Consider the following 27,014-nt stretch of genomic DNA (forward strand, 5'->3'; position numbering starts at 1 on the left):
CCATGGGAGTCCTGCAAGTCTGCCAGGTAGTGGGTGCTACAGGAGGGCATTTCCTTGGTGCGGGGAAGGCTCTGTGTCTCCTGCAGCAGATAGGCATCCTGCCTGGACTCAGCTGGCCCCATACCTTCATGTCTAAGATGGCAATGCCAAGCATTAATATTAACTTATGATGAATTTTACCTCCATGGAGGTAATTCATCACAATAAGGTCTCCATTACAGGAACTGGATCGGTTGGTATGGGCCGGGCTATCACCATTTTCTTAGAAGAGCCTGAGTGATGAAGCTGCCTTTGTGGATGTTGATGAAAGCAAACTGAAGGGTGAGACAGTGGATCTTAAACATGGCAGTCCTTTCATGAAAATGCCAAAACTGTTTCCAGCAAAGATTGCCTTATTACTGTAAGTTCCAATTAAGGGATTATCACAGCAGGTGCACACCAATAAAAAGTTCTAGGGGCCGTGTCAGATGTACAGCTGTATTTCTTAGCTCACACACCACCACTGAAAACAAATACCAGCCATTTGCAAAACACCTGGAAGGAGGGAGTTGGAAGAAATGGAAGTATTTTTTATTTGCTTAAGTTTTAAGGATGGAGAGAGTAAATGCCCTCTACTTACTGGGGGAGTTTCATAGAAGTAGGATTTAAATTGGGATTTCCCAAGGCAAGTATGGCAGTATGACATGTGGCTGTCAATATGATGGAGCTTTCCCAGCCCAATGGAGAGCACAGATGGAAGTTCACAAGCTACTGGGAAAGGATGCTGACAGCAACACTGGAAGTACTTGTGTGAATCACTGGTTTTGGAAACCTGTACCCCTGCGTACATTCTCATGTCTTCATTTTAGTTCCTTTGAGCATTTTAAACACTTCTCCTCCCACATATCCTCTCACACTTCTCCTACGCACTCCCAATCCTCTGTATCTCCTACATACATAGCCAAGAAAAAAAAGAAAAGAAAAATAAACGAAATCTCTCTCTTTTATACTAATTTCCTCTAATCTTTTGCTCAGTAATATGTCATAGTCAGAACAAGTTCCAGCTTGTTAGCTGACATTCCTATGTTGTTCCCTTGAAATAGTCAAAGATTGCTCTTTCCCTTAAAGGCCAACAATAACTTACCCTGTTGCCCGAGGCTGAAATTTCTACCATATCAAACTCAAATTTGAACCTTTTAACACTACTCTGGAGAGAAGGACCAGGAAGATTTATTTTACCATTTATTCCTTCATCTAAAAAACAAATGACTTAAATTTTACCCATTCAACCTTTTTAAACCAGGAAAGAATCCCCCCAGAATAATTTTTAAGTCTTATATGCCATTCATATTGAAAAGTATAAAATTGAAATTTTCTTTTAGTAGTAGTATCCACTAGTGGTATTAAGCTGAACCGTGCGAAATTGTCCCTTTGGTAGGTCAAGTCAAATATTGGCAAAATTGCATGATTCGAGTCAATATGGATTTATAATCCTCACAGAAGTCTCAATCCTACATCTCTTGGGTAGAGGTTACAGCTAGAGACAGTACCATATAAGGAGTCTTCATAGGGCTCAGGGGAAAAAGGTACCCTTATTGGTTTACTCTTTTAAATATGATATTAAAGCAGGAATGTTTTTCAATTTCCCATATTAAAAACAGCAGCCATCTTTCCTTGAGTAGTTTTTTGTATGAATCATCTTATCTTATTAGGTCCTCAATGTAACTACACACCTCTTTGAGAGGGGATATTCCTATCATCACTTCATAGATGTGAAAATAAAGTCTCAGAACAGGCAACTTGTTCAGAATCATACAGTAGGTACACAGCAGTGCCGAAATTCCAAACCTGAATCTGCTGGATAAGACCCACACTCTCCCCTCTATCACACTGCCCTCATTGATTGAGAGAGAGAGAGAGAGAGAGAGAGAGAGAGAGATCTCCAAAATGAAATGTTGATTATCATCAGCACTTAATAGTATGGATACATGTTAAGTTTCTTGCATAGAAACTTTGACTTTCTACAATTGTAGTCTTTGAAATGAAATCCTGTAAAATAGGAGATCCTCATTTAGAGCCTGAACTCAAGAACAGAGGTTGTGCCTAAATAATCTTGGCATCCTTGACACATGGCATAGGACCTGAAACATAGTAAGTCTAAAATAAGTGCTTCCAGAATGAGTATTTGCATGAGTAAACAAAGGAATGACTTTTATAATGGAGAGAGGCAGAATAGGTACATAGCTCTCTGCAAAGAGAATCAAACATCTTACAGTCTATATGTATTTTTAAACCACATGATTGAATCACAGAACATAACTCTGAATGGGACCTCATAGAATCCTTTGCACAATGTTTGTTTGTTTAATAAATGAAGGAACTAAAGCATAAAATTCCAAAGCTAATTGGTGACAGGGTCATATCTACTGAACATTCTGGAAAATATACCAGTCTCTGGGTTTTGTCACCTATTGGGATATAAAAGCACTGATCAAAATAGGGAATTATGATAATTTATTTATATTTTAATACATAGGACTTATATTTTAATGCATAGGATAAATATATATGTATGTGACCGTACATACACACACATATAAATAAGCACAAACAGCTTGCTTTCTTTAAAGAAATAATAAAGATAATTTTTTTTATTGTATACATGGATAAAGATCAGCATTAGCCAGGAATATCTACATGCCTGAAAGTCAAATACAAGTTGTTTGCTTTGAGAACCCCACCCATTTACTAACCTTGGATGTGTTTGTACTCCAGAAAGGAAATTTATATGGCCAGACACCCATAAGCCAGCTTTAAAGAAGAAAAAAAAGGTAAATTTTCATAGATAGAACAAATACTTTTACATATGTTATCCTAAAAAACACATTGTATGATTATACACATTTTTCTTAGTGACTTATGATTTTTAACACACATTTATTTTGTTTTGTAGTCATCAAAAAAGCCACACATTTTTCCTGGCTTACCTGCCTTTCTCATTATACCTGGTTTTCAGAAGAAGCAATATTTAAAATCAATGTATTCTCTGTAAATGGGCAGTGTGGATGCATTATCACCTATTGTTATCTAATATTCATGGTTTTCATCTGTCATTTCACATGTTTCCAATGGAACTTTTCCCCTGAGTGCTTCTTCAACCCCATATTTTGTATCCGGGGTACATACTAAAATTATATCAACACAGTGATGTTTTCATGCTTTTAAGAGAGAATGATTTTTGGGTGAAGGATGGATAAGAAATGGAAGTTACTGGGGTGCCTCGGTGGCTCAGTTGGTTAAGCATCCGACTTCCAGCTCAGGTCATGATCTCATGGTTCCTGAGTTCGAGCCCTGCATGGGGCTCTGTGCTGACAGCCTGCAGCATAGAGCCTGCTTTGGATTCTGTGTCTCCCTTTCTCCCTGCCCCTCCTCCATCCATGCTCTGTCTCTCTCTCTCTCTCTCTCTCTCTCTCTCAAAAATAAATAAACATTAAAAAAAATTAAAAAAAAAAAAGAAATGGAAGTTACCATTGATGTGTAAGCCTTGAGTTATGCTCATACCCTAAAGCCCAAAGTTAAGCTGCTGTTAACTGGCTGGTTCTAGGTAAGGAGTTAGGGGCAGATGGGGAGGCAACCCTGGAATCTAGAATATTCAGCTTGTAATAGCAATGTTAGCAAGGAGGCAAACATTCTATCAGTTTTCTTGATATGCGACAGTGTTCTACATTAGACAGGAACAAGTGGGCTTTTTAAGAAATGTTTTACAGCAGCTCCAGGGCCCTGTAAATCACTGGGAAGTTGCCTAGAAAGGCTGATGTAGAAAAGCCCTAACTTAAGGCTTGTCCGTGCTTTAGAGCCACAGAGCATTAAATATAAGCAAGACAGCCTAGCATTTGAAAATGCAAGCAGAGATCATTTTATTTCAGTTTGAGAGCAAGGTCCTGTAGTTTGCCTAAATTTGACAGTCAACCCAGTGTTTTAGTTGTGTTAATGGTAGAACAAGAAAACTTTTTAATTTTCTTTTAGCGTAATTATAGGGCTTTCACAGAAAGTCAGTATGGACTTCAAATGGAGAATAATATTCTGCTTAGGTGGTAAACACAGTAAGTCATAGGCTGTTCTCGCAACAAAGCAGGAGAAATCAACCAGACAAGAGAAAAGAGGATGTAGCAAGAAAGTGGAGGGAGATCGGTCAGAGGGAGGGGGTTGGAGAAAGGCGAGAGAGATCAGCGGCAGGAGGAGGGAATCTGAAGCAGCGGCAGAGGAAAGGTAAGGAAGGGGAAGAGAAGGGAATGTGGTCACAGATGCAGACGCAGAGATCCGGAGAGGATCAAAGAGGTGAGACCCTGAGGGGGCGGCGGGAGGAAAAGCGGGAGGAGGTAGAGAAGCCTCACCTGAGAATCAAAGGACCCCACCCTTACAGTGCAGTGTACGTGGTAACTTTTCTAGTTGGCTAGATGTTCGGCAAGAGAGGAAACAATGCAAATAGGAAGCTGCCTGCGATGCCAAATTGTAAAGGGAAAAGATAAAGGAAGGGGATTTTAAAGAATTCGGAATTACATGTTTGGGTTCCTGGGTACTCTGAGCACCGAGAACAGCAAGGGCTGTTCGCGTGCATTTCATTCTCGTGCTGGCGACCCTGAGTGTAGTGGATGGAGTTTCAGAGTTCCCGGTCCTAGTCCTGGTTTCGGGCAGACTCCAGTGCTCCTCCTCCTGAGCCGGCTACTGCCCCTACACTTAGGAACTTAATGCTGGCCCCTCTCTGAGATGTGGCAGCGCCTGTGCCCGGTGGACGCTTGCAGCCACTCTCATACAGCTGGCCCCAGCCAGCATAGGGGGAAGTACGGCTCAAGGAGTGACCTGGGTGGGGAGGCTCCGGAACTTGGCCACGGGAACACAAAAGGGTTTGATGCTAATTCCGATGCCCTGAGGGGTTCTTGAGCTCTCCACAAAGCCCAAAATGTCTGAGCTGCTGAAAGGAGCTAGCCTCTCGCACTAGGATGACCTGGGCTAAAAGGAGCAGCCCGGATAGACCAGGACTGTGACAACACATCTGGAGGGGGCTGTTTTATGGAGATGGAGAGGCAGAGTGGCCCATGGTGATGGCAGGCACTGATAGAAGCTGAGGTGGCTGTTAGAAGTCGTCATTTTTTTGCCTGTTGTGAAGGGATGTACATGTGGAGGGTGTCAACTCAGCAGCACCCTGCCATAGGTGACTGTCAGAGGAGTGTCACCTGCAGACCTGAGGTTTGGAGGCAGCCAAGATGACAGAAGAGGGTAGTGTAAGTATAGGAGAGAAAGAACACAGTCTATATCACAGACCAGAGCTCTAACCCACCTCTGCTGGTTTGGAAACTTTTAACATCCCTGTGCCTCAATTTCCCCCTTGTAAAAACTGACCTCAGAAAAGTTCTTGAAAGGATTAGCATTAACAAGCCCAGCATAGTACCCTCTTGCCCAGTGTTTGGTTACTAGTATTATCCTTATCTGTAACTTTCTTGCTCCCCAGTTAAATTTCTGGTCCCAGTTTGAAGAAAGCAGATTTCACTGGATTTCTTCCCTCTTTGTTCCCTGTCTTTTCTTTCCTGTTCTCCTCAAATTGGCTTCCATCCTTCTCATTATTTACTGAGCATTTACTTCGTGCTAGGAACTGAACCATGGCAGTGGAGCCTGATTTCTTGATATTGTTTTTTTGTTTGTTTGTTTTTTTGTTTGTTTTTTTTCTCTAAGGGAGAGTGGCTTTTTGGCTTTGTTCACATCCAGATCTCTGGCAACTAACCATGGAAACTCACTTCGCTGGAGAATTGTTTTCTGTGGGGAGCAGCATTCTGCGGGCTAAACTGGGAGGCCTGGAAGGAGGGAATTGGTTAGTAATTAGAAAAATTTAAATGACTGAAAATACCTCCCAAACTATGTAAATGGAAATTCTTCCAATGTTTACAATATTCACTTGGGACTGATGGTAAAAAACTGCACATAGCCTTGGCTGCTTTTGTGAAGTCCAGATACACGCTTGAGAGAACAAAGGAAGTGATGGAGAGATAATTCCAGAGGATACCCATTCTTCCTCACTCTTGATTTTATAGAGTTTGTCCTTTCAGAAGAGTTTTGAACTCTGTCTGTTGCTCCTTCTGGTTTTTCCATTGACCACAAAGAAACTTCCATACAATCATTGACTTCTAGAGTTAAGGCCATATGTTGTATGATCCACTTAACAAAAGAGGCCACATTCAAGATGTCAGGTCCAATATAGAAAACCCCACCCTTAAAGAAAGCTGATTGCCTCCTTTTCATCGTCATGCGTATCTCCTCTGTTGGTTTCCCTGTCTTCACTTGCTTTCTAGTTTGTCTCTTTCCTGGAATTCGCCTCCAAATTCTTGGGACTTTTCTTTTTCCTGGAATTGGCCACTGGAATTGGCCACCAAATTTTTGATGAGCTGCTTAATGATGCTTCTTTAGAGGAACAGGAGTCTTTGTGAACCTTAAGGCCCCTTCGGAGTAGAGGAAGAGATTCATAAGGCACATGTAATTATAATCACCCTAACTGGGAAGGAAAAAAAAAAAAAAAAAAAAAAGAGGTTAGAGTGGGAGAGAGCCAAAGCATTAGAGACTGTTAAAAACTGAGAACAAACTGAGGGTTGATGGGGGGTGGGAGGGAGGGTAGGGTGGGTGATGGGTATTGAGGAGGGCACCTTTTGGGATGAGCACTGGGTGTTGTATGGAAACCAATTTGACAGTAAATTTCATATATTAAAAAATAAAAAAATAAAAAATAAAAAAAAATAAAAATAAAAATAAAAAAAAAAATAATCACCCTAACTAATAATTTATGAGGAAGGGAATTTGGGCCATATCCTGGGATACAAGAGGAGTAAAACAATGGCTGGGACTCCCCTCATAGGGCTTACAGCCTAGTTGCTGACAGTGGTTCATGAAAAGGTAATTTAAGTGGAAAAAGAAAGAAAATTACAGAACACTGTGTTGTAAGATCTATTTTTTAAAACAATAACTACGTACAAAGGTAAATATATGTATTTTTGCACTTCTGTATATTCACTCACTGACATGTATCAGGTACTATTCTAGACATCAGGATTATAGCTGGGGGGAAATGCATAGAAGTTATATATTCATGTATTATCAGTGGTTACCTGAAGGTTGAGTAGAAAAAGAGAGATACTCAATTTACTTACTGTTCTGTATTATTTTGATTATTTAAAATGATCTTGGATTCTGTACCCTAAAAAATAATAAGGCACTATAAGGGGACAAAAACTCATGTAATGCTGCCAGGTTAGGAGGGCAATGGCCAGGTGAGTGGCACAGACCATTAACAGGACGTCTGGGAAAGTAGAACATGACATGGACATGAAAGTAGAACTTGACATGGACATGAAAGTGTCCCATGGACACTTCAGGAAATCCTAGGCAACAGGAAAAAGGACAGGGAGGAAGAGGTCCATGAGGAATGGCATTGGGGTAGGGATATGCAGGAGGCTTCTGGTTGCAGTAGAGGGTTTGCTTGGGAGAGGAGATGTGTAATAATATAAGGGAGCAAACAGTAGCATTCTCATCTGGCCTCTGTCACAAATACAGAATGGCCCTCCAAGTGACCTCATTTCCTGGGCCTCAGTCTCCTTACCTGTGAAATGCGAGGATTGAAAGGTGAACTCTCATGTTCCCTCACATCAGAGAATTTTATGGTCTTCTGAGACTAGAGGGAGGTGTATGTAGTAAAGCCAGATTATGCAAATTCCAAAATAGGAGGATAAGAAATTTTCAGGTAACCTACAAGCAGTGGGGAACATAGAAGAATAGGAGCATCTGCATCATGTGTAAAATATGAAAAGCAGTATGTAGAGAAAAGTAGACCATCCGTGATATACAGGATGGCTATCAAAGTAGTAGGAGTGGAGAAAAGAGAAGGAGTAAGGGAGGGAGAGAGAGAGTTTAGAGAAAGATTTTCAGGTCAGTTAGAAATCTGCACAGTAATAGATTATATCTTGGTAAATAAAAAAAAAAAAAAAAAAACCAAAACCAAAAACATGAGTTCATAATAATACTGAGAGACAATCAAGGTAAAGTTCTTTTGTACAGAAGAATACCAGCTAATGATTCTAGAAGAAATAGAGAAGTAGAAAATCACCTATTTCCAACCCTTAGTAAAATAATTGTTTCAGGTAAGTAGTCAGTAGGTGCTAGTTAGTCAGTAGCATAGTCAGTAGGTGCTAAAACATATGAAGATGAAATTTCTTGGAAAAAGGATAGTCACATGGTCTCAAAGAATCACCACACAGACTTGCCATTTACAAAGGTGCCATTCCTAAGTTGCCTTTAGAATGGAGAGATCTGGTGGTCCTTAACCAAGTGACCAAATTTAGCGTCACCAAGAGTGAGACAATCTCACATTTTAGTCCTCCTAATGTGATCCAGTAAGAAGTACACTATATTACTCACTAGATTTTGCTAAAAATGTTTGACCTGATTCTGATTAGGAAGAAACAATTAGACAAAACCAGAATGTGGAGCAGTCTTTAAGTATCTAGCTTGAACTCTTAAAGAGAGAAGGAAGGAGGGAGGGAGGGAAGGAAGGAAGGAAGGAAGGAAGGAAGGAAGGAAGGAAGGGGAAACTCAATGTCATAAAAAGAAAAAAAGAAGGTAGTTTTTTAAGGTTAATAATGATTAAAGATATTTCAACAACCAAATACAGTGAGCAAACCTTGATTCAATCCTGGATTGAAGAAAAAAAAGTCTATAGAAGACACTTTGAGGACAACTGAGAAAATGTGAACAGTTATAGTATATTGGATAGTATAGAATTGCTGTTACCTTTTTTGATTTAATAATGGTAATGTTATATAGAAAATATTATTTATATTAAGGAGATGCCTTCCTGGTATGTTAGGGTGAAGTTAGCAATATTTCAAAGGGTTCAGAAAAAAATAAGTGTGTGTGTTTATGTGTGTGTGTCTTCTGAGAGAGAGAGAGAGAGAGAGAGAGAGAGAGGCAGAGAAAGAGAGATGGAGGGAGAGAGAATCAATGCACCAAAATATTAGCAACTGTTGAATCTTGATGAAAATACCTGGATTTTTTATTGTACAGTCCTTCAATTTTTTCTGTAGTTTAAATTTCTTTCGAAATAAATAGTTGGGAGAGGGTCTATTGCAATATTTCAGATTGAGACATAGGGCTAAGGTAGTAAAGTAGAGGAAAAAAAAGAAAAGTGAAAGATATTTTGAAGGGATAACAGATTTACTGAATATCATTTCTCAAGAATAGTGGTAAATACAATTCAAGTTTTAGTGTTTATGTCTGTTCAGATCTCCTCCCCCTCATCTGACAGTGAAACAGTTGAAAGAGGATTTGAGAGTCCTTGACAAAGTTTGCCTGAACTCAGAAAACTGTTTCCTGGGAGCTTGTAGGCAGTGAGACGATGACCTTATTTTTAGGTAAGGAATAAGTAGGAGAAATGCTACAATGTAATTATGGACAGTCAGATGCCAACACACGCATAAACCCAAACACAAAAAGAATGTCATTATCCTGAGGAACTATAGTGAAACAAACATCAGATGAGTCCTGTGTGCACTAGCCAGGGTTTGAGTTTTGCATTAATGGTTTTTGACCAAGATAATTCTATTAGCACTTTATTCCTATTGAAGCCTTTCAAATGCTTTAGGAATGGGTTCTTTGACAGGTATAACAGGTATTTTTTTCTTCCTTTAAAATTGATTTCAATGCTTATGAATAAGGTCATCCATGCGGGTCGGGGGGTTGGGAAAAAGAAACCAAGAATCTCTTCCACTGACACTATAATCTCACAAGGTTCATTTGGAATTAACGTATTTGTGTGATCCAATATTTTCTTACTGCAGGTGCTATCACAGTTTTGGATGGACAGTTTTTCACTGCACATGACTATACCACAGTTTGCAGAAATTTGCTATGCCTGGACCTTGCACAGTTAATGCCTCACTCCAAACTGTGACATTTTAAGAATAGAGAATACCCCCCTCCACATTTCCATACCCAGTGGAGAACTACTATTAGAGTCTAATTTACTGAGGGCAGAACCAGCCATGCATTCCCAAAACAGTATGATGGCCACAAAGCAGATACTCAGTAAATATCTGTTCAATGACTTAATGGAACATGCAAATACTTGATTATAACTTTTTCACTTTTTCTATAAACACCATTGTGTTTTAATGTGCCTTGGCATCCCTGTTTGTTTTCTTACTGTCAAAGTAACACACACCCCAAGTTCAATAGTTAAAATTTATATAACTTTTAAAATCTTTATGACAGTATATGTTCACTTAAAAATTATTCAGGTGCTACTAAAGGCTATAAAAATGCAATGTAACCCTGTCTCTCCTCTTCAGCATTAGCCCCAAACACCACAGCCTCAAAATCACAGCCCTCTAAATCCTTTATTAGCATTTGGTTGTATAGCCTTGCAGGAACTCTTGATAAGATTATGTATCCTTTTTTCCTTCTTTCTTTCTTTTCTTTTAATAAGCAGTGTTATCTATAGATCTGCATAATTTTATAACTTGTTTTTCTTTAATTTAGCAATATATCACAGATATTTGTCGGTATCAGAATATTAGACATGTATGCCATTGCTTTGAATGGCTATGTTGTAATCCATTGTATGGATATTACATAATTTATCTAACCAATTCCCTATCGACAGCATTTTAACAGTAGATTAGATTTAGCAATAGTTTAATATCAGAAACCCAGAAACCACAGAAAACTAAGTTTAAAAAAAATGAGCATTTGCAGTCAGTCCACTGATTTCAAAAGGGAGAACATGCCGAGAAAACTCAGAAGGTTGCTTTTATTACCACCATCCATCAAAGGAAGGCCTCAGCTTCAAATCTGACCCTAACCTAAGGGAATCTGTCAGCCTGGAAGCACACATATCCCATCCCAGAACAGAGGGCTTAGAGGGCAAGATGCAAAGCAGATCTCAAAGGGTAGGAGTTCAGCCTCACACCCCTGAGTTCTACCTTTTTGCCCAAGCAGTTTTGGTGCTTGGGTGATATGCAATTGTGTGATTCCTTAGCAGCTTTGTTTTCAAGGGCACTGAGACATGGGATGGGGACTTCAAGGATACCTCTGCCATGATACCTACAGCCTTATGTAGTTTGAGAGACACTCGTATTGACAAAGACCCATGCCCAAAGTGCCATGTGGGGAGCAGAGCCCCGGAATGAAGAGAATGGGTCTATCACGGATTGTATGGGTCACTGTTCTCATGTACATGTATTCTCTCCCAAAGTACATGTTAAAGGAGCTTCCAGAACCATTCTGCTATCATGTAAGTCTACAGTGGTGATATAGCCTCAAAGGGCCAGAGAATTTGTAAAGCCTCAAGGTCACAACACAACTTGAGATTAAAATCAAGTATATACGAATGAAAGACCAGCAGGAGTGCATAGGAGGACAGAGGGCTGCATCTCCATAAGAGATGCCCGCATCTGACTGAGCAGAGTTTTAGAGTTTTTCAAAAATAAAGATTCTTGGGCCCCACCCTTAAAGATTCTGATTCAGTGAGTCCCTTTAATCACTCATTCTCCCCCTACAGGACAAATTCCTTCTGAAAAAGACACTGATCTGTACCTGGCTCATAATAAATATGCAATAAAAGGTTGTCAGCTTTTAATGATTTAAGTAAAATGATGTGAATCATTAATTGATTCAGGAGTATTATGAAGTATCTGTGTAGTGTTGCAGGCCTTAGAAGTATGGAGATAAAATGGGGTGCCTGGGTGGCTCAGTCGGTTAAGCATCTGACTTTGGCTCAGGTCATGATCTCACAGATTGTGAGTTCGAGCCCCACATCGGACTTTGTGCTTACAGCTCAGCCTGGAGCCTGCTTCAAATTCTGTGTCTCCTTCCCTCTCTGCCCCTCCCCGACTTGTGCTCTGTCTCCTCTGTCTTTCAAAAATAAATAAATGTATTAAAAATTTTTTTTTAAAAAGAAGTATGGAGGTAAAAGACAAAGTCCTTGTTCACAGGAAGCTTTTCTTGAGGTTGGTAGGATAATAACACAATATCAGGTGGACCTAAGTTCCATAAGAAATTGAAAACGTGTATTAAAGAAAGCCTACCAGGCTACTTTAAAAGGGGTAGCCAGCAAAGAGCTTTCTGAGGAATTAGCCATTAAGCTGAGACTTATATGAAATAAGTCAGTTAGAGACAGACAGATATCATATGTTTTCACTCATATGTGGAATCTGAGAAACTTAACAGAAGACCATGGGGGAAGGGAAGGAAAAAAATAGTTATAAACAGAGAGGGAAACAAACCATAAGGGACTCTTAAATACAGAGAACAAACTGAGGGTTGGCGGGGGGCTGGGGGGGGGCGCGTGGCAGGGGAGAGGAGAAAGAAGGTAACAGGCATAGAAGAGGGCACTTGCTGGGATGAGCACTGGGTGTTGTACGTAAGTGATGAATTGGGAAGCTACTCCTGAAGCCAAGAGTACACTGTATACACTGTAAGTTAGCTAACGTGGCAGCAAGTTATATGAAACAATAAATAAATAAATAAGCTGAGACTTATAAAAATAAGGGATCAGATGTGAGAATTGCTAAGGAAGAGCACTGTGGTCAGAAAGACAGCTGGTACAAGTAACCCAAGGCTGGAGGGAAATTGGATTTAGATAAAGCAGATCTAAGGTCCTCATACCTATGAAACAGTGAAGGAGTCAGAGAGGAATGAAATAGAGTCAGAAGGATGGGTCAAGGTCAAGGCAAGGTGTTTGGATTTTACCCAAAGTACAAGAAGTCAATGAAAAAAAAAAAAAACTATATGTATATATGGCAAGAGGGAGTCATGATCTGATATACATTTTGAAAAGATCTCAGTGACTGTTGGGTGGAAAAGGATAGAGGGGGTGTGGGAAGCCATCGTGAGAGCAGGGAGCTCAATTGGGGCATCAGTGCAGTATCCCCGGGAGAAGTGGTGTCTTTGCCAAGGGAGCTGCGGGGGTTGCTGAAAAAAAGTGGACTTGCAATATGACTTGGAGCTGGAGTGAACAGACATCCTGATGGATTATGTGGGGAAGTAGGAAGGAAAGAGAACTAAGGTTGGCAGGTAGGTTCTTGGTTGAGTGGTTTGAGTGGTGGATGATTGTTTTACTCATTTGCTGAAAGTGGCAAAATTGCCCAGACACAAGTTCAGGAGAAAATTAAGTTTGATCTTGAGCATGATGAGTTTGAAAAATCTTAGGCATCCAGCTGGAAATGTCAAGTGAGCACATATATTTACATGTCTAGAGTTAAGAATCAGAGCTAGAGATACCAGTATCCTCTTGTATTTGTATGTTATAAGGTTTCAACTAATTTTGGTTATATATTCTTATAATATATTCTTGTTACTCAAAACACATGAATCTTAAGTTGTTTACTGTGTTTTGGCCTATAGTAAATTGTATTTGGAAAATTATATATATATATATATATATATATATATATATATATATATAAAAGGTTATATATAATATAAATACATAAATATATATAATTCTATGTAAATATATATCATAAAGTTATATATATAGATAAATATAAATAGATAAATATTTGGATTATTTTCAGTTAAAGATTTCAAAGTGATCAGCCTTGTATAAATGCCCTGGCAAACCAAAACATTTAAAATTTTTTGTTAATATGCAATTATTTTTGCATCAGCAAGCCAAATTTAAAAGGCATGTTAAGTTTACCAAACCACATAAATATCCAGTATCAGTTTTCCATTCTGCCTCTGCTCCAGGTGGATTCTGGTCTTGAGCTCTCATGCAGCTACTGTCAGAAATGTTATCACTCTGCACCAAGTACCACAGCTTCCAGGAAGAGAAAGGAACTTAATTAGAAATTTCCACTTCAAACACAATTTATAGTTTATTCACTGTGAGACATGCAGGAGGCTGTTTGGAAAGTTTAGCACTAAATGAACTATTTGTTTTTCTCACGTTGTCAACAAAATACATATTGGGCATGGAATATATTTGTTGATTAAGCACTAGAGGGAACCTTGGTGATTTAGTATATGGCTCTCTTTCTAGATGGAGAAACTGAGCCCCAGAGAGGGAAAGGGCCTTCCCAAAGTGAAATAAGGTAACAGCAGGATGGGACTGAAACTCAGGAATCCTAACTCCCAGGACAGTGCTTTCCGGCTTGCCATGCTCCCTCTCTCTCTGAACCTATAACCCTAGTACTTCTCCTTACTCAGCTGAGTTTTTATTGAGATAATTTGATAGTAGCCCAGGCCATCCTCTTATATGTATGTCAGGGGAGGGGTCAATAACAGTTAATAATTACAAGTCCTCACTATGTAGCAGGCCCCATTGTTAGCTAATCTAACCTTTGTACAACAAAACTCTTGTACATCTAGGTCTAGTCAGATCAGGGTACTGACCTCAGGAATCCCAAGACTAAATTATTGATTAACAGTAACTACTCATCTAAGCTTCAGATAGATATTTCCCCACTACCAGCAAAGTTGTAGCCGTCCAAGAGACATAGCAAACTCAACATGTCCAAAACAAAATGCATCATCCATTCATCCAAACCCACTTTCTACCCTGCAGTCCTGTGCTCACTGGCAGAACTAATATTGTCACCCCTCTGATTACCTTTCTCAGCTCCCATGTCCAAACATTCAACATTATTGTAAATAGTATGTAAACTCTATTTATTCCCCAGAAGTTTTTGAGAAGAGTAATCACCTAGAACATGCCTCTGTGTCCTCTCTCAGGTCTGTGCCTCATTTCCCACCCTCAATTCCATGTCAGTTTCCCAATTTTCTAATTCAGGCTTTCATCAGCAGTCATTTGTATTATTGCAACGTTCTCCCATCTGGTTATCCTATTTTTTTTTAAACAGTTTTATTTATTTCTTTTAAATGTTTATTTATTTTTGAGAGAGAGCAAGACCTACACACACACACACACACACACACACACACACACACATACATAGAGGGAAAGAGAGAGAGAGAGAGAGAGAGAACAGGGAAATGGCAGAGAGAGAGAGAGGGAGAGAGAGAATCCCAAACAGGCTCTGTTCATCAGCCAATGCAAAAGCCCAACAGGGGGCTCAATCTCAAGAACTGTGAGATCATGACCTGAGCCAAGATCAAGAGTTGTACACTTAACCAACTGAGCCACCCAGGCGCCCCCAGTTGTCCTATTAAAAAAAAATTTTTTTTAATGTTTATTTATTTTTGAGACAATCTGAGAGACAGAGTGCAAGCAGTGGAGGGGCAGACAGAGGGAGACACAGAATCTGAAGTGGACTCCAGGCTCTGAGCTGTCAGCCCAGAGCCTGACGCGGGGCCCAAACTCATGAACCGTGAGATCATGACCTGAGCCGAAGTCGGACGCTTAACCGACTGAGCCACTCAAGCACCCCTTCAGTTGTCCTATTTTTAATCATTTAGTCCTTCAACCCCAGCTTTCCATTGTTGCCATATTTCGCCAACCCAAACATGAGTCAAATTGTGTTAAATGCCTCTTTAACCCCCTATCCCCACCCCCACTCACTGACCACTTTTTAACCTGGCATTCAAGGTCCACTTCTGCTGGCACCATTTTTTTTTCTCTGTCCATGCTCTATGCCAGCCATTCCAGCCTGTTCACAATTCAAAATTGAATGGGATATTCATAGCTTCCTGCTATTCTCACAAGTATGTGATAAGGATCTAATACCTGGGAAGCTTTATTATATGTTTGGTAAGAAATATGAGGTGGTAAAACAATTTACTACTAACTGTAAAATGCTTTTGAGATGTTATGTTTAAGCCATAGAAAGCATCAATTTCCAAATTAGGGGACCCTAGAGATAGTGGGGACTAGAACATTTCATTTCCCACAGCAGCTCATTGGCTGGCCTGAGTAAGTTAGTGGCAGAGTTTAAAGCTGAACCCAAATTTCTACCTCACTACATCACATCACTTTAGGAAAATGAAAATAGATTTTTTTCCCTCTTGAGAAATTTTGGAGCCTTCTGCATTCATTTAATTCACTGGTAATACACCCGCTCATCTTATTATCCCTAGTCTCTCTGAATAAAGTAGAAATAGTTTGGATTCTGCCCCAGTTTCTTCCCTGCTGCCCCTGCCACATACCAACTAGAACCCCAACTATGAAATAATGTGCTTGAAACAGTCCCCTGTGTTCTGTACTGACTAATTTTAATTGGAATCTGGTGCCAATTATCTCCCCCTTTCCCACTGGGTCACCCCTTTGTATTTTTTTCACAGTTAATAATACAGTTATATTTGTAGTTTTTAGCTACTCTTGTTCCAAGACAGTCTTATATTAATCTATTCTTTGATTGGCTTATTGACAAAAGTCATTTTAAAATCCGGTTTCATAGATAATAGAGACCTTATAACAGAAATAGCAACCATTGATTACCTATTCAGTATGTGAAGTGTTATGTTAAGTAGTTTATTTGCATTATCTCTAATCATCTTGACAACTAGCCAGCAAAATAAGTATTAATGTCTTTGTTGCATATAAGGAAACTGAAGCTCAAAGCTGGAAAGTAACTTACCCAACGTCTTGGACTTAAGAAGTGGCAGGATGAAGATTTGAATCCTGGCCTTCCAACTCTATCTCAATGTTCTCCCCATGGCAGTTTTCATGGCAGGCAAATGCCAGCAGGGCTGGCAGCACATTCTTCCTGCTCTTTCTTTAGCTGTAAGCATTCTTAGGGGTACGGGAATAATGGTGACATATTTCTCAATTCTAAGCTGAGAAATGGTTCTCCACTGCATCAAAATAAACTCCAGATTCACTAATATGACTTATCATGCCCTGCACAGCCAGATCTTTGAAAAGCATTAATATGTCATAATTAGGAATGATTAGGAATTTTGCTCAGTATCGAGCCTTATTAACAACGGCTAGGATAAGAACAATCAAAAGACACAAGCAAAGCAAGGAGAGATTTAGATTGCCTGGGGTTAAGTCTTGGTTTTGCCATTTATTACCAGTGGACCCTTCGGGAATCTCTTTAATGGCTATGCCTCAATCTCCTCTGTAAAATGGGCATTATTGTGTGTTTTTACTTCATGGAGCTATTATGAGGATGAGGGGAATTGATAATAGGAAATGCTTAGAACTTTGCCTGTCACGGAGTTAATGCTATGTGCACGTCAGCTATCACCACCACTGCTAACATCATTATCACCGTCACCTTCAGTTCTTCCCGGTCATGTCTCACCTCTTTCCCACTCTCCCTTCTCCCTCTCTGCCATTTGGTAACAACTACTTCCTTTTCTTCAGATGTATCAGCCCCTGTCTCACTTCAAGACCCTCATATGTTCCTCCCTCTTTGCCCAGAAGATTTCTTGCCACCCCTCTCCCCATATTCCCTGCATCGCCTTCCCCGGGCATTCCCACCCATCTTCACCTGGAGAACTCATTCAGATCTCGTTTCTGATCTCACTTCCTCCAGAAAACTTTCACATACCTCCTTATACCTTCAGCAGGGCACCCCACTTCATGTCCTAGAACTTTCTGACCTTTTCCTCTCATAGTGTTTACCATCCAGTGCTTATGTGTTTCCCTGTTACTGTCCTCTATTGAATGGTGAGTTGCTTGATAATGGCTATATGTCACTCTCATTTATTCCTTCCCTTAAATTAGAAGAGTAAATCACTAAAATGGATAGCTTTTAAAAACTGAATTTATGTCAGCACTGTGTTTATCTGTAGACACTGCACTAGGTGCACGTCCAAGGATAACAGCCATAAGTAAGCATCCCTGTTGCCATACTTAACCTCAGTTGAATAACTGAGTCTCTGATGAAGTATTAAATAATATAAAGATTCTAGAAATAACATTCATAAAAACCATCCCAAAATGGAATGGACAGACTAGGGAAGGAAAGAGTTCCCTGTCACTAGAGGTATATAAACAGAGTCAATTTGTCATTTGCTAAGAATGATCTGGAGAGATGAAGAAGGAAATGAGGTCATTTAACCTACAAAAGAGAAAACTGTATTCAAGTGTTAGAAAGAGGACCATATAAAAGAGGAAGTAATAAGAAAGAAAAAAGTATTCTGTGAGCCCTCAGAAGGAAGAGACAGAACCAAGAGGTAGAAAGTACCAGGAAAATGATTTAGATTCAATACCCCATTCCATCGGTTGCCCTTTAGTTTTGCTGGTTGTTTCCTTTGCTGTGCAGAAAGAAGCTTTTTATTTTTATGAGGTCTCAATAGTTCATTTTTGCTTTTTTTCCCCTTCCCTCCAGAGATGTGTTGAGTAAGAAGTTGCTGTGGCCAAGGTCAAAGAGGTTTTTTCCTGTTTCTCCTTGAGGATTTTGATGGCTTCCTGTCTTATGTTTAGGTCTTTCATCCATTTTGAATTTATTTTTGTGTATAGTGTAAGAAAGTGGTCCGGGTTCATTTTTCTGCATGTAGCTGTCCAGTTTTCCCAGCACCACTTGCTGAAGAGACTGTCTTTATTCCATTGGATATTGTTTCCTGCTTTGTCAAAGATTAGTTGGCCATCTAATGTGGGTCCATTTTTGAGTTCTCTAATCTGTTCCATTGATCTATGTGTCTATTTTTTTTTTCCAGTACCATACTGTCTTGATGATTACAACTTTGTAATACATCTTGAAGTCTGGGACTGTGATGTCTCCAGCTTTGGTTTCCTTTTTCAGGATTGCTTTTGCTATTCGAGGTCTTTTCTGGTTCCATACAAATTTTAGGATTGTTTGTTCTAACTCTGTGAAGAATGCTGGTGTTATTTTGATAGGGATTGCATTGAATATGTAGATTGCTTAGAGTAGTATTGACATTTTAACAATATTTGTTCTTCCTATCCAGGAGCATGGAATCTTTTTCCGTTTTTGTGTGTGTGTGTGTGTGTGTGTGTGTGTGTGTGTGTGTGTGTGTCTTCTTCAGTTTCTTTCGTAAGCTTTCTATAGTTTTCAGTGTATACATTTTTCACATCTTTGGTTAGGTTTATTCCTAGGTATTTTATGGTCTTTGGTGCAATTGTAAATGGAATCGATTCCTTGGTTTCTCTTTCTGCAGCTTCATTATTAGTGTATAGAAATGCAACCAATTTCTGTATATTGATTCTATATCGTGCAACTTTGTTGAATTCATGTATCAGTTCTAGAGGGTTTTTTGTTGTTGTTGTTGGAATCTTTGGGTTTTCCACATAGAGTATCATGTCATCTGTGAAGGGTGAAAGTATGATGTCCTCCTGCTTTTTGGATGGATTTTGATGTCTTTTATTTCTTTGTGTTGTCTGAATGCTGAGGCTAGGCAATGTTGAATAACAGTAGTGAGAGTGGACATCTTTGTCATGTTTCTTGCCTTAGGGTGAAAATTCTCAGTTTTTCCCCATTGAGGATGATATTAGCTGTGGGTTTTTCATTTATGACCTTTATGATCTTGAGGTATGTTCCTTCTATCCCTTCTTTCTTAAGAGTTTTTACCAAGAAAAGATGCTGTGTTTTGTTAAATGCTTTTTTTGCATCTATTTAGAGGATCATGTGGTTCTTATCCTTTCTTTTATTAATGTGATGTATCACACTGATTGATTTGTGTATACTGAACCAGCCCTGCATCCCAGAAATAAATCCCACTTGATTGTGGTGAATAATTATTTTAATGTATTGTTGGATCCAGTTTGCTAGTATTTTGTTGAGAACTTTTCCATACATGTTCATCAAGGAAATTGGTCTGTATTTCTCCTTTTTAGTGGGGTCTTTGTCTGGTTTAGGAATCAAGGTAGTGCTGGCCTTGTAGAATGAGTTTGGAAGTTGTCCTTCCATTTGTATTTTTGGAACAGCTTCAAAAGAATAGGTGTTAACTCTTCTTTAAATGTTTGGTAGAATTCCCCTGGTAAGCCATCCAGCCCTGGACTCTTGTTTGTTGGGAGATATTTTATTACTGGTTCAATTTCTTTACTGGTTATGGGTCTGTTCAAAATTTCTATTTCTTCCTGTTTTGGTAGTATATATGTTTCTAAGAATGTGTCCATTTCTTCCAGATTGCCCAATTTGTTGGCATATAATTGCTCATAATATTCTCTTAATATTGTTTGTATTTCTGTGGTGTTGATTATGATCTTTCCTCTTTCATTCATGATTTTATTTATCTGGGTCCTTTCCTTTTTCTTTTTGATCAGTCTGGCTAGGGCTTTATCAATTTTGTTAATTCTTTCAAAGATTCTGCTCCTGTTTTCATTGCTCTTTTCTACTGTTTTTTGTGGTTTTTTTTTTATTTCAATATCATTGATTTCTTCTCTAATTCTATTATTTCCCTTCTTTTGCTGGTTTGGGGATTTATTTACTGTTCTTTTTCCAGTTCATTTAGGTATAATGTTAGGTTGTATATTTGATACCTATTTTCCTTCGTTAGGAAGGCCTGGATTGCTATATAGTTCCCTCTTATGACCGCCTTTGCTGCATTCCAGAGGTTTGGGGCTGATGTGCTTTCATTTTCATTAGCTTCCATGTACTTTTTAATTTCCTCTTTAATTTATTGGTTAACCCATTCATTCTTTAGTAGGATGTTCTTTAATCACCAAGTATTCATGGCCTTTCCAAATTTTATCTTGTGGTTGATTTTGAGTTTCATAGCCATGTGGTCTGAAAATATGCAAGGTATATTCTCTTTTTGTACTTGTTGAGGGCTGATTTGTGTCCCAGTATGTGATCTATTCTGGAGAATGTTCCATGTGCACTCAAGAAGAATATGTATTCTGCTGCTTTAGGATGAAATGTTCTGAATATATCTGTTAAGCCCATCCTGTCCAGTGTGTCATTCAAAGCTATTGGTTCCTTGTTCATTTTCTGTTTAGATGATCTTTCCATTGTTGTAAGTGGGGTGTTGAAGTCCCCTACTATTATGGTATTATTATCAGTGAGTTTCTTTATGTTTGTGATTTATTGATTTATAGATTTGGGTTCTTTCACATTGGGGGCATAAATATTTACAATTGTTAGATATTCTTGTGGATAGATCCCTTAATTATGATATAATGCCCTTCTTCATCTCTTGTTACAGTCTTTACTTATTTATTATTTATTTATTTAATGTTTATTTATTTTTTGAGAGAGAGGGAGACACAGAATCCGAAGCAAGCTTCAGGCTCTGAGCTGTCAGCACAGAGCCCGACGTGGGGCTCGAACCTGCAAGCTGTGAGATCATGACCTGAGCCAAAGTCAGACACTCAACTGACTGAGCCACCCAGGCACCCCTACAGTCTTTGCTTTAAAATCTGGTTTGTCCAGGGGCGCCTGGGTGGCTCAGTCGGTTAGGCGTCTGACTTCGGCTCAGGTCATGATCTCACGGTTCGTGAGTTCAAGCCCCGCGTCGGGCTCTGTGCTGACAGCTCAGAGCCTGGAGCCTGTTTCAGATTCTGTGTCTCCCTCTCTCTCTCTGACTCTCCCCCGTTCATGCTCTGTCTCTCTCTGTCTCAAAAATAAACGTTAAAAAATTTTTTTTTAAAAATCTAGTTTGTCTGATATAAGGATGGCTACTCCAGCTGTCTTTTGACTACCATTAGCATGATAGATGATTCTCCATCCCCTTACTTGTAATCTTCAGGTGTCTTTAGGTCTAAAATGAGTCTCTTGTAAGCAGCATATAGATAGGTCTTTTTTTCTTATTTATTCTAATACCTCATGTCTTTTGATTGGAACATTTAGTCCATTGACATTTATAATGAGTACTGAAAAATATGATTTTCACACCATTGTGTTGCCTGTTGATTTGGTGTTTCTGGTGATGTTCACTGGTCCTTTCTAGTCTGTTGCTTTTGGTCTCTTTTGTTTTGTTTTGTCTTTTTTCCACTCAAAGGGTCCCCCTTAAAATTTCTTGCAGGGCTGGTTTAGTGATCACAAACTCCTTTAGTATTTGTTTGTCTGGGAAACTCTTTTTTATTTCTCCTTCTATTATGAATGACAACCTTGCTGGATAAATATTTCTTGGCTGCATATTTTCTAGTTCAGCACATTGAATATGTCCTACCACTCTTTTCTGGCTTGCCAAGTTTCTGTGGATAGGTCTGCTGTGAACCTGATCTGTCTTCCCTTATAGGTTAAGGACTTTTTTTTTCCATTGCTGCTTTCATCATTATTTCCTTGTCTGTGTATTTTGTAAAGTGACTATGATATGCCTTGGTGATGGTGGGTTTTGTTGAATCTCTGTGATTCTTGGATTTTGATGTCTGTGTCCTTCCCCAGAATGGGAAAGTTTTCTACTATAATTTGCTCACATAAACCTTCTGCCCCCTTTCCTGTCTCTGCATCTTCTGGGACTCCTATGGTTTGGATGTTATTCCTTTTTAGTGAGTCACTGAGTTCTCTAAATCTTACATTGTGATTTTTTGCCTTTGTTTCCCTCTTTTTACTGCTTCATTATTCACCATAATTTTATCTTCTAAATCACTAATTTGCTGCTGTGTTGTGTCCATCCTTGCCATTGTGACATCATTCGAGATTGCATCTCAGTTATAGCATTTTTAATTTAGTCCTGACTAGATTTTATTTCTTCTATCTCCACATAAAAGGATTCTATGGTTTTTTCAACCTCAGCTAGTATTCTTATTATAGTGACCCTAAATTCTAGTTCAGACATCTTGGTTATGTCTGTGTTGAGTAAGCCCCTGGCTGTCATTTCTTCCTGTTCTTTCTTTTGGGGTGAATTCCTTCATTTTTTCATTTTGGAGGAATAATTGGCAAAATAAAAAATTAAAATAAAAAAATTGAAAACAACACATAAAATCAAATAAAGAAAGCTAGATCCTAGGTATGTTTTGGTCTGGTTGTCAGAAGAATAGAGAAAAAATAGAATAGAGAAAAAAGAGAAAGGAAAGGAAAAAAAGGCAAGAAAAAAGTTTTAATTAAAAATTATTTATATAATAAAATAGAATCAAATGAAATAAAAGAAAGTAAATGAAAGAATATAAAATTTAAAAAAATAAAAAAATTAAAGAAAAAATACATTTTTTTCTATTTCTGTATCCAAGAATGAGGAAGAAAAAAATCAATAAATAAAAAAACAATTTAAGCAAAAACAGAAGCAAAGAAAATGAACAAATAAATGAGCCAGCACACAGAATGAAACCTGAATTAAGTTACATCCAGTTTCCCCTAGAACTGAAACTGTGAAGCCCTGTATAGTCTGTACATTAGGCCGGTGGAGTGACTTGAGCTGGCCTTCTAGGTAATGTGCTTGGAGGATGCAGCTGGGCTGGGCTTGGTGTATCTGCTCCGTTCTCCACTAGGTGGCACTGCTTAGCTTACTGGGGTGGATCAGTGTGTCATGTACACCAGAGAGGTGGAAATGGCTTCACTCAGCTCCCTAGTCTCTGGCACAGGAACTGCACTGTCACCGACTCACAATCAAGTACGTCTCCTTTCTCTCAGGCCTCTATCCACTCCCCGCCTCTACCATATATCCAAGCTGTGCACCTGCCAGGCAGCACCTCCCTCTAGAGTTTTATCTCAGATGGAGTTGTGTTTCAAAACCTCACACTTCAGAGACCCCCGCAGCTGGACCCATACTGACTCTCGCGCGTAGGGTTTTGCAGAGCAATGGGCCAGTGCTGGCTTCCCTCAAAAAATGTTCATGTGATCAGGCAGTGGCAGAGCTTCAGAGATTATGGCAATCCACAACACAGTTGGCACCAGGTATCACTGCACTCTGGCGCCTTTGTCCCTATACCAGCAAACATGGCTGTTCTCTGGGGTCCACTGGGACCTTGGCCTGTGGGGAGCCTTATGACCTCTACCAAATGCATTCTAAATAGGGGAACTGCTTCTCCCCATGTGGCGCATGGATCCCTCAGACCCTGCTTCCTTCTCCAGGGGGTTCATCCTACTTCCTCACCAGAACACTGCCAGGCACAGAGGTCTAGAATTTCAGACTCTGTGCTCTGCTGTTTATAGAATCCTAGTGGTATTGAAACCCTTTCTTTTCCCCCTGTCAATGGTTTTAGGAAACAGATCTCTTGTTTAGTGCCCTGCTAGTATTTTCATTCTTTCTCTTTCTTTCTCTCCAGCTACTATCAGGGTGAGTGCTTTTCTTACATGATCCTTATACACCACACTCTCCCCCTTTCATTTTCTCTGTCCTCTCTCCATGAAATCAGTTCCCTACCCTTTGCAGCTTTTCTCTCCCCCAGTTTACCTCTCCATACCACGTCTCTGCCAAGTTCTGTGGCTCAAGTTATGTAGATTGTTGTGTTAATACTCAGATCAGTGTCCTAGGTGTTCAAAAGGGTTTGGCGCTGATCTAGATGCATTTCAGGGTCAAGACAAGCTCATCGTCTCCATGCTGCGCTTCCATCTTAACTCTGTCGGGAATGATTTTTTTTTTTAAGTTTATTTACTTGAGAGAGAGAGAGAAAGAGTGAGGTAGGAGCAGAGAGAGAAGGAGAGAGAGAATCCCAAGCAGGCTCCACATTGTCAATGCAGAACCCAATGTGGAGCCTGAGCTTGTGAATCGTGAAATCATGACCTAAGCCTAAATCAAGTGTTGGACATTTAACCGACTGAGTCACCCAGGTACCCCCGGAATGATCTTTAATGTGCTAATATGTAAGTGCTGGATGAGCAAGTTTTTAAGGCATTTCCAATACTGAAATTCTGTGTTCATAGAAAAAAAAGTAACCATATATGTTGTATTAATTAATTTCCATTACATTTTATTTCATGACTTATAATCATAGCTCTGAAGAAATACTGACAGCAATAATAGATACTAATTGCTGAATGCTTGTTTGTACCAGGGTCTCTGTTAAGGGCTTTACAGATATTGTTTCATGTTATGCAACAGCCCTGATAGAGAGGTAGATATTATACCCATTCTATAGGTAAGAAAGCTGAGATTTGAAGAAGTAAGTGACTTTCCCAAGTTACTTAGGTATGACTGGTCAACTCAGGATTCAAACCCAGTTCTCTGTGATTCCATATATTCTCTTCCTTCTCACTTTTCCATGCTCCCTTTAGTGCACTTAGAAAAATCCAGAGGACAATTAGAATACTAAAAGATGTAAGAATTTGATGCTATACGGGAAAGGTCCAAGAAAGGGTGGTTCTCACATCAGACATCAAAATGTATTCCAGTAGATCAAAGACTAGGTGGCTAAAAATTAAACTCATTGTACTAGAAGAAAATATTTGAGTAATTTGTTAAATATATTGAAGAGGGGTAGATATAATACGAAACTCAAAAGCTGAAAAGGAAAGCATAGTGATAAATGTGACTATATAAAACATTTTAAACTTCTGTATGACAAGAAGCCATACCAGGGATATGTATAGCATACCAGGGAAAAGTTAACAGTTACAATGCAATGATACAAAATACAAATACCAAACTGAAAAGAATATTTGCAATATTTATCTGAGATGAAGCACTAATATTCTTAAGAGGCAGATAGATTTTTAAAAGAACAAACTACACAAATAAAAAATAGGTGAAATAAGCAAATGGTCATTTTATGCAAAAACAAATTTAAATAGCCAGCAAACATATAAAAAGATGCTTAACTTCATAATTGTAGACAGGCAAAACTTAAAAATGCAATTGTCTACATATTAGAATGACAAACGCCAAATGTTATGATATGTGCAATTTTTACAAGACTATGAAGAAAGTCAATCATATCTTATTTGTGGGAGTATAAATTTTTGGACACAACTTGGCAATAGCTATTACAATTTAGCACTCATACCCTTTATCCAAGAACTTTTTGTTACATACTATTTATTGCAGCATTGTTTATAACAGCAAAATACTGAAACAACCTAAGGGTCTATCAACCCTGTACTGGTAAAATAAATTTATAATGAATAATAGAACACTTTATAACTATAAAAAGGGATGAGACAAGTATAGGAATATGTGAATGAAGAAAGTTCTTTAAAATATATTAGTAAGTAGAAAAAATAAAGGTATAAAACTATGTGTAAAATACCTTATTTGTATAAAATTTTAAAATTATAACTTTATAAACCTGATTATATTAACAAGAAAAATAATTGGTAGTATATATAAGAAGCCATCAAAATGGATATCTTTAGAATAAAAGATGGGGCCACTTTATTTCTATGCTTTTTGTATTGCTTTTTCATGTATGTGCATTATATACATACATTATTTTTTATATCAATATATTATTTGGGCAAAGAGATTCTCCCCTCCCCTTTTTTGCTTTCTTCATCAGTTTCTGTTTATTTAGTGAATAAATAATCATGTGAAAAATTAAGAACAAATTAAAAGAAACAAATAATGCATATACAATCTATGGACTATACTCAGAAAGTGTATTTCCAGGGAATTCATCCTTCAGAAACACCTTCATAAGTGTTTGCAGTAGCAGAAAGCTAGACACAGTCTCAACAACAATAGGGATCCTGTTGAAAAAAATGCTGGTCTCTCCATACCATGTATTGCTGGGCTCCTGTTAAAAAGGTAAAACAGCAGGAGCTGATATGGAAGATGTCCAAGATACATTGTTAAAAGCAAAACAGAAACAGTTTATAGATTATATATATGATATGATCCTACTCACTTAACTAAAAATGTGAAGACATATTACATATATAAAGAAAGAAATAGAAATAAGCCATGTGTGTGCATATACATATAGTAGACTTCTAAAAAGTATACCCAGGAAACTGCTAACATTGGTTACCTCTGGAACTGCAGATGTTAAGGGGAATTTTTTACTTTTCCTTAGATACCTTTCTGAAACATTAGAATTCATTTACCATGATCCTATATTATGTTTTAATAAGAAGTTAGCCTTAATTGTTTGACAAGAGATTATTTGGCCCAGGAAGTTTATTCATTCAGCTTCCTGTAGGCAGGAGCCTACATCTAATTACTTTTCCTGTCCTTTCGGCTGTCTGAGTCATAGTCTGACTCATCCATGCCTAGACAATCTCTGAAATGACTGTCATCTACTAACAAGTAAATCTGGAAATTCTATGGTTCAAAGGAGCTTTACACTCAAAGAGCCTCTCAGTCCTTTC

At 38.7% G+C, this 27,014-nt stretch overlaps 1 protein-coding gene and 1 long non-coding RNA gene across 3 annotated transcripts in view; one reads left to right on the forward strand and one right to left on the reverse strand.

Annotated features, from left to right (window-relative positions):
- LOC102972156 (disks large homolog 2) overlaps nt 1-27,014 on the forward strand; it is a 768,935-nt gene that overhangs the window by 443,727 nt on the left and 298,194 nt on the right. The gene's annotated exons all lie outside the window — the stretch shown is intronic.
- LOC122231456 overlaps nt 13,747-27,014 on the reverse strand; it is a 72,192-nt gene continuing 58,924 nt past the window's right edge. Inside the window, exon 4 of the long non-coding RNA XR_006208711.1 lies at nt 13,747-13,837. This is a non-coding gene — a long non-coding RNA (uncharacterized LOC122231456). The remainder of the gene's footprint in view (nt 13,838-27,014) is intronic.

Source organism: Panthera tigris, chromosome D1 (genome assembly GCF_018350195.1).
Source record: "Panthera tigris isolate Pti1 chromosome D1, P.tigris_Pti1_mat1.1, whole genome shotgun sequence".
NCBI lineage: Eukaryota > Metazoa > Chordata > Mammalia > Carnivora > Felidae > Panthera > Panthera tigris.